Source organism: Dama dama, chromosome 7 (assembly GCF_033118175.1).
Source record: "Dama dama isolate Ldn47 chromosome 7, ASM3311817v1, whole genome shotgun sequence".
Taxonomy (NCBI): domain Eukaryota; kingdom Metazoa; phylum Chordata; class Mammalia; order Artiodactyla; family Cervidae; genus Dama; species Dama dama.
In genome coordinates this window covers 23,906,876-23,914,294 of record NC_083687.1, presented here as the reverse complement: position 1 = coordinate 23,914,294, position 7,419 = coordinate 23,906,876, and the positions used below count along the sequence as shown (strand labels likewise).

The window sequence follows — 7,419 nt, the reverse complement described above, 5'->3', positions numbered from 1 at the left end:
TAACACTCTACCTCGCTTGCATGGTACAATGGCACAGGCCTAGGAATGGGTCATATTTGTGAATATCCCGAATAATGGGATTTTCTGAGAACCTTGTGGAAGTTATAGACTTTATACAAAATGAGCAACAACAATGTGGGCAATGTGTGGCCATATTAGGGGCTTCATGATAATTTGGCATCCAACCTAGCAGATCTATAAACTCTATGTTAAGGATTGCTGGTCTGTTACAGTCTAAAATAGAGCTTAAAGATGTGGGAAATGAAATTCTCTATGATTATTTTTCAGGTTAGGGCTTGGAATTCAACTATCATGGAAACTGCGGTGGCCTTATGGGAGGCTCTGATAGATGAATTATTATTTTTGTAATGGAGCACCAATTACAATTGATAGAGATAATTTGTATATGTGTTAGTCTGTGTGTTTGAGGATCCTGATAGATAATGCTACTAAATTGGTTCTGTTTGATTCATGGAAAATGCAAACCAATAGAGACTCACATGATTGCTAATTTGCATAATGATTACTTAAGATTTTGCATTTAATTAATGAGTATTAGTGGCTCAAATAAGCTCTGAGAACTGACAATAGCAACTTGAAAGTCACAGCTTGTAAAGAAAAAAAACAAAGAATGGTGCAGTGAGATGATCCTCAATGTCCTTAATTCAACTCTCTTAAACAGAGAAAAGTCTGCTTTATTAATGCCTTTATCCAAGGACAATAAGCTCACCAAAACCTGATTTTACTCCATATCTAACAAGTCCTGCATAGTTTAGCAGAAAACAGCTGAATTAAGTAACAGGTGTTCTTTTTAAGTTGCTAAGTCATGTCTGACTCCTTGTGACCCAATGGACCGAGCTGCCAGGCTTCCCTGTTCTTTACTATCTCCTGGTTGTTGTTGTTCTTCAGTTGCTCAGTTCTGTCCAACTCTTTGTGAACCCATGGACTGCAGCACACCAGGCTTCCGTGTTCTTCACTATCTCCCAAAGTTTGTATCGCCACTGAGGCAATGATGCCATCCAACCATCTCATCCTCTGTTGCCATCTTCTTTTGCCTTCAATCTTTCTCAGCATCAGGGTCTTTTCCAATGAGTCAGCTCTTCACATCAGGTGGCCAAAGTATTGGTGTTTCAGCTTCAGCATCAGTCCTTCCAATGAATATTCAGGGTTGATTTCCTTTAGGATTGACTGATTTGATTTCCTTGCTGTTCAAGGGATTCTTGAGGGTCTTCTCCAGCACCACAACTCAAAAGCATGAATTCTTTGGTGCTTAGTATTCTTAATGGTCCAACTCTCACATCCATACATGGCTACTGGAAAAATCATAGTTTTGACTAGATGGACCTTTATCAGCCAAGTGATGTCTTTTCTTTTTAATATGTTGTCTATGTCTGTCATAGCTTTTCTTTCAAGGAACGAGCATCTGTTAATTTCATGGCTGCAGTCACCATCTGCAGTGATTTTGGAGCCCAAGAAAATAAAGTCTGTCACTGCTTCCATTGTTTCCCCATCTATTTGCCACAAAGTGATAAGACTGGATGCCATGATCTAAGTTTTTTGAATGTTGAGTTTTAAGCCAGCTTTTTCACTCTTCTCTTTCACCTTTAACAAGAGGCTCTTTAGTTCCTCTTCACTTTCTGCCATTAGGGTGGTGTCATCTGCATATCTAAGGTTGTTTATATTTTTCCTGGCAATCTTGATTCCAGCTTCTGCTTCCTCCAGCCTGGCATTGCACATGATGTACTCTGCATATAAGTTAAATAAGCAGGATGACAGTATATAGCCTTGTGGTACCCCTTTCCCAGTTTTGAACCAGTCACTTGCATGTAAGGTTCTAACTAGTGCTTCTTGACCTGCATACAGGTTTCTCAGTAAGACAGGTAAGGCGGTCTGATATATCCATATCTTTAAAAATTTCTTCGTAGTTTGTTGTGATCCACAGCAGTCAAAGGCTTTAGCATAGCCAGTGAAGCAGAAGTAGATGTTTTTCTGGAATTTCCTTGCTTTCTCTATGACCCAATGAATGTTGGCAATTTGCTCTCAGGTTCCTCTGCCTTTTGTAAACCCAGTTTGTACATCTGGGAATTCTTGTTCATGTACTGCTGGAGCCTAGCGTGAAGGACTTTGAGCATAACCTTACTAGCATGTGAAGTGAACATAATTGTACTGGAGGAGGGAATGGCAAATCACTTCAGTATTCTGGCCACGAGAACCCCATGAACAGTATGAAAATCATGTCTAATCCTTCATTTTTTTTTTTTTTTTCATTTTCTTTAAACAATATGGAACGCTTCACGAATTTGCGTGTCATCCTTGCGCAGGGGCCATGCTAATCTTCTCGGTATCGTTCCAATTTCAGCATATGTGCCGCCGAAGCGAGCACAATCCTTCATTTTTAACCTTGGCTCCTCTCTCATTTCACAACATGTCTAGCTTAGTTTGAGAAATAGAAAAAGAGACCAATAAATAGTTAAGTGAATGGATAAACTAGTTCATGCCAATAATATATTTTTTTCTTAAGCATGTATTATATTTTATTGACTTGACAATAAAGAAGGCTGAGCACCGAAGAATTGATGCTTTTGAACTGTGGTGTTGGAGAAGACTCTTGAGAGTCCCTTGGACTGCAAGGAAATCAAACCAGTCAGTCCTAAAGGAAATCAGTCCTGAATATTCATTGGAAGGACTGATGCTAAAGTTGAAAGTCCAATACTTTGGCCACCTGATGTAAGGAAGTGACTCCTTGGAAAAGACCCTGATGCTGGGAAAGACCGAAGGTAGGAGGAGAAGGGGACAACAGAGGATGAGATGGTTGGATAGCATTACCAACTCAACAGACATGAGTTTGAGCAAGCTCCGGGAATTGATGATGGACAGGGAAACCTGGAGTGCTGCAGTCCATGGGTCGCAAAGGGTCGACACAACTGAGTGACTGAACTGAACTGAACTGGAATAATCAAGGTGACAGCAAAATATTATTTCAGATAAAGTATGAAAATGGAGGTATGATAGATCAAAGAATATATTAATGATAGCTTCTATATTTTTGAAAATAATTATGAAAGTTTCATTTCATGTGGTCACATGGTGTATCACTTGGTCTGTTTAATGACAGTTCTATCTCCATATTTTGCTGTTTGACTGCTGCCAACTTTTAAGCTTATCCTGGGTCTTTCTCCTTTGCCCTGTAAGTGGGCTATAGCTGATAGAAACTCCCTTCTTCGATGCCAAAGGGAGATTCAAACCGCAAAAACCCCAGGCAGCATGCAGGAACTCTCAGTCTGGCCCTATCTCCTCACCACAACAAAAACTTAGACCAGTCTCCTTGCCTTGCTGTCTCAAGCCATTTTGGACTGGCTTGAGACTGCTCTACTCAAAGACTTCAATAATGTGAGTAATAAATCATTTTCCTAGCCTTTTGGTTTGTATGTGTGGCATGATGTCTTGCTATATGAACCAAATGTGGGGTGAGGTTCCCTCCTGCTTTTGCAAGCTGTTTGTAATTGTGTGAGATGCCAGGTGCATCATCTATGTATCAGTATGTCTAATGAGCACAATTCTTAAGGACTCGCCTGTGTCTAAGCTTGGGATTTCAGGTGCCATGTTCCTTTGTGGTGAACAACGGGGCCAAGTAGCACGGAAGCACAGAAAGTGTTGTAGAGTCAGACACACTGCAGTGTGCCATAGGTTCTGTTTTTAAAATTTATTCTTGTTGAGCTATAATTGACACAGTACATTGTATGAGTTTAGTATGTAGAACATGTTGATTTGATACAAGTATACATTGCAATGTGATTACCAGGCAGCATTAGCTAACATCTCTTTCATTTCACATAATTGTTTCTTTTGTGTGGTGGGAACAGTTAAGATCTAGTCTCTTAGCAACTTGGAAGTTTATAATACAGTATTATTATCTATAATTGCTATGCAGCGTGTTAGATCTTCAGGGCTCATTTACATACTGGTTCCAATTTTGTACCCTTAAACAACACATTCCCAAGTCCCTGGCTCCTCAGCTTCTGGTTTCTACTCTCTGTTTATACCAATTTGACTATTTTTTTGATTCCATGTATTAGTGATATATATTAATAGTATCTGTTACCTCACTTAGCATAATGCTTTCAAAGTCTATCCATGTTGTTGCAAATCACAGGGTTTCCTTGTTTCTGAATAATGTGTATATGTGTGTGCACATGTTTATATATAAATCTCACATCCTCTATATCAGTTCATCCATTGATAAACACCTAGGTGATATGGCTATTGTGAATAACACTGCAGTAAACACAGGAGTGCAAATGTCTCTTTGATATCGTCTTTTGATCTCTTTTGGATATATACTCAGAAGTGGAATTGTTGGATCCTATGGGTGTTCATTGGAAGGACTGATGCTGAAGCTGAAACTCTAATACTTTGGCCACCTCATGCAAAGAGTTGACTCATTGGAAAAGACCCTGATGCTGGGAGGGATTGGGGGCAGGAGGAGAAGGGGATGGCAAAGGATGAGATGGTTGGATAGTATCACCGACTCAATAGACATGAGTTTGAGTAAACTCTGGGAGTTTACTGGGAGGCCTGGCATGCTGCAATTCATGGGGTTGCAAATAGTTGGACATGACTGAGCGACTGAACTGAACTGAACTGTTGATAGTTCTATTTTTAATTTTTTGAGGAACTTTCATACTGTTTTCCAAGTGACTGAAACAACTTACATTCCCAAAAAGAGAGCAATGGCCTGAGGCTATTTTTCATGGGAAAGTCTGAGAACAGGTAGCTGTGGTCTCCTGGGACGACTTCTAAGCTGGTTATTGCTGTTGGTCACTGCCTGGAGGAACACTCAGCCCCAAGGATGTGCCATGGAAGGCGTGTTTGGGTGGCTGCAGTCTTGGACCTTGGCAGCCATGGAGTTGGGACCACAGGGGCCCACACCAGAAAACCGAGTTGCTGCCCTGTGCCTGGAGGCCAGACTTGCCGCCTGAGCATGTGCAGTTCACTCCCGGTTCTTGCCTCATGGTGACACCCCTGCAAAGCCACTGGGCCAGAGCCTGGTCTTCAACAGCCGGCTGAATCCCTGGGGCCGCTGCCACAGCACTGTGACCTGAGTAGGGGGTGGAGGATACATGGATGAAAACTGAGGTTTGCTTAATCAGTGGTATGAGCCATACTCATTAGTGATGAGTCTGGGACAAGGGGCCTCCAGTACCGGTCTACCCAGATATCCTCGTCCCAAGGCTCTCCCACTGGCCTCTATAGAGCTCCCAAGGTCCTGAGAGATCTGGCTTCCACTGGGGGCGGGGTTGCAACAGCAGCTTCTTGGACCTGATTCAGCCATCTTCTGAGTCACTCAAGATGGCGTGGGGAGGTATCGATTTTTCATGCTTCTCATTATTTCTTTCTGCAAATATTGTGTATGTGGAAGATATGTAGAATGCTTTTGTGTTTCCTTCTCAGAAAATCTTTGTAAAAGAAAAATTTGTTTGAATAGATTCAAGCCCAAGGGGGTGAAATGGCAGTTATAAAATAAAAATATTCTATAAACAAATCACTTGGATAATGATGCTGCCAACAGGAAGAAGTGCCCCTAGGTTCAGAGAGAATGTCAGAAGAAGTCTGGAAACAATAACTATTTCTGGTGGGGGCTTCCCTGGTGGCTCAGTGGTAAAGAATCCACCTGCCAATGGAGACGCAGGCTCCATCCCTGGTCCAGGAAGATCCCACATGCTGAGGAGCAACTAAGCCCGTGTGCCAGAACCACTAAGCCTTTGCTCTAGAGCCCGGGAACCGGCACTGCTGAGCCGCAGCTACTGAAGCCCGCTCGTCACAGCTACAGTGTAGCCACCGCTGGCTGCAACTAGAGAAAACCCCGCGCGGCAAGGAAAACCCAGCATAGTCAAAAATAAATAGAATTATTTAAAAAAAAAAGATTTCTATTCTTAATAAGGAAGAAACTATACTAGCAAATGAATGAGTCATTGAAGAAACTAGAAGTGCATTTGTCAATCAGTTCAGTTCAGTTCAGTCGCTCAGTCGTGATTGACTCTTTGTGACCCCATGGACTGCAGCCCTCCAGGCCTCCCTGTTCATCACCAGCTCCTGGAGTTTATCCAAACTCATGTCCATTGAGTCGGTGATGCCATCCAACCATCTCATCCTCTGTCGTCCCCTTCTCCTCCCACCTTCAATATTTCCTAGCATCAGGGTCTTTTCCAAAGAGTCAGTTCTTCGCATCAGGTGGCCAAAGTATTGGAGCTTCAGCTTCAACATCAGTCTTTCCAATGAATATTCAGGACTGATTTCCTTTAGGATGGACTGGTTGGATCTCCTTGCAGTCCAAGGGACTCTCAAGAATCTTCTCCAACACCACAGTTCAAAAGCATCAGGGCTTCAGTGCTCAGTTTTCTTTATAGTCCAACTCTCACATCTATACATGACCACTGGAAAAACCGTAGCCTTGACTAGACGGACCTCTGTTGGTCCTGCTTTTTAATATTCTGTCTACGTTGGTCACAACTTTCCTTCCAAGGAGTAAGCATCTTTTAATTTCATGGCTGCAGTCACCATCTGCAGTGATTTTGGAGCCCAAAAAATGTCTCTCACTGATTCCGCTGTTTCCCCATCTATTTGCCATGAAGTGATGGGACCGGATGTCATGATCTTAGTTTTCTGAATGTTGAGCTTTAAGACAACTTTTTCACTCTCCTCCTTCACTTTCATCAAGAGGCTGTTTTGTTCTTCTTCACTTTCTGCCATAAGGGTGGTGTCATCTGCATATCTGAGGTTATTGATATTTTTGTTGGCAATCTTAATTCCAGCTTGTGCTTCATCTAACCCAGCGTTTCTCATGATGTACTCTGCATATAAGTTTAAGTAGGGTGACCATATACAGCCTTCACGTACTCCTTTCCCTATTTGGAACCAGTCTGTTGTTCCATGTCCAGTTCTAACTGTTGCTTCTTGATCTGCATACAGATTTCTCAAGAGGCAGGTCAGGTTGTCTGGTATTCCCATCTCTTTAAGAATTTTCCAGAGTTTGTTGTCATCCACACAGTCAAATTTGTCAATAATAAAATCAAAACTAGACGACAAGAAAGTCTAGACTTAGGTGGGAAAAAAGTTATCATTGGAGATAAATTACCATTATGTAAAGCCATATACTAAAATTAATTGGGCACTATGCCAAGAAAAATGAAAGAAAATTTCAAACAACAGTTAAAGTGATTTAAGTTAAGGTCTTTTTCATTTGCTTTAGGACTTAATTTTCAAAGCCTTCAATCTAGGTACATAAAATTCATATATATGTATATGTATATATATGCTGTGCTGTGCTAAGCGGCTTTAGTCATGACCAACTCTTTGCAACCCTATGGACTATAGCTCGCCAGGCTCCTCTGTTCATGGGATTCTCCGGGCAAGTCTATA

The 7,419-nt window shown here is 41.7% G+C and overlaps 1 non-coding gene across 1 annotated transcript; it reads right to left on the bottom strand.

The window, feature by feature from the left end:
• Nucleotides 1-2,276: 2,276 nt before the first annotated feature.
• Nucleotides 2,277-2,383, bottom strand: LOC133060082 (U6 spliceosomal RNA). The gene has a single exon (XR_009693744.1). It is a non-coding gene; the product is annotated as a U6 spliceosomal RNA (small nuclear RNA).
• Nucleotides 2,384-7,419: the final 5,036 nt, after the last annotated feature.